Genomic DNA, 680 nt, shown 5'->3' with positions numbered 1-680 from the left:
GCCACAATATGGCATCTTCCCTGTGTTCTCGCCATCACTCCTCCCAAACAGACACTCCAGCCAGGCATATCTGCTTGCATAGTAAAATAAGAGCATTTTAAAAGCAGACTATATACTTATCTGGGGATTATAAACAGTTGAAGCCCTTCTTTGCATTCCCACAGCACCAGGTAAAATGCTTTGCACATAGTAGGTGATGCTCATGAGTAGTTGCATATTGATTGGCAAAACCCAGCCAGCATAGCAGATAATCCTAGAAACAACTTTTGCTCCTGAAGCCGGACTGCCCATGTTTTCATGCCTACAGCTGGTGCCATACAACCCTGTCTTGAGCACTGGCATTCGGGACCAATGGAAATTGTTGTAGGACCAGTTCAGAAAAGAACTTTGAACCAAAGTAGCCACAGAGAATATGTTGCATTTGCTCAGCTGTCCAAAAAGGGAACCATCTAAAAATTGCAAAAATATCTCTTTTCTTGTTCAGGTTATCAATACTAGCCCCATGGTGCTGGCTTTTTAGTTTATCACACATTTCTTAACATTTAGTCCCATTATTCAGTGTTCACTTTCTCATCAGATGGTCCCGTTGCAGCAGAAATTAAATATGGACTATGTGAGAGTTACTGATATGCTGAGATCTTCATTTGAAAACTGAAAAGTTAATTAAACATTTTATGTTA

The sequence above is a fragment of the Myotis brandtii genome, unplaced genomic scaffold (assembly GCF_000412655.1).
Source record: "Myotis brandtii unplaced genomic scaffold, ASM41265v1 scaffold62, whole genome shotgun sequence".
NCBI classification, from domain to species: Eukaryota; Metazoa; Chordata; class Mammalia; order Chiroptera; family Vespertilionidae; genus Myotis; species Myotis brandtii.
Note: the sequence above shows the minus strand (reverse complement) of the source record.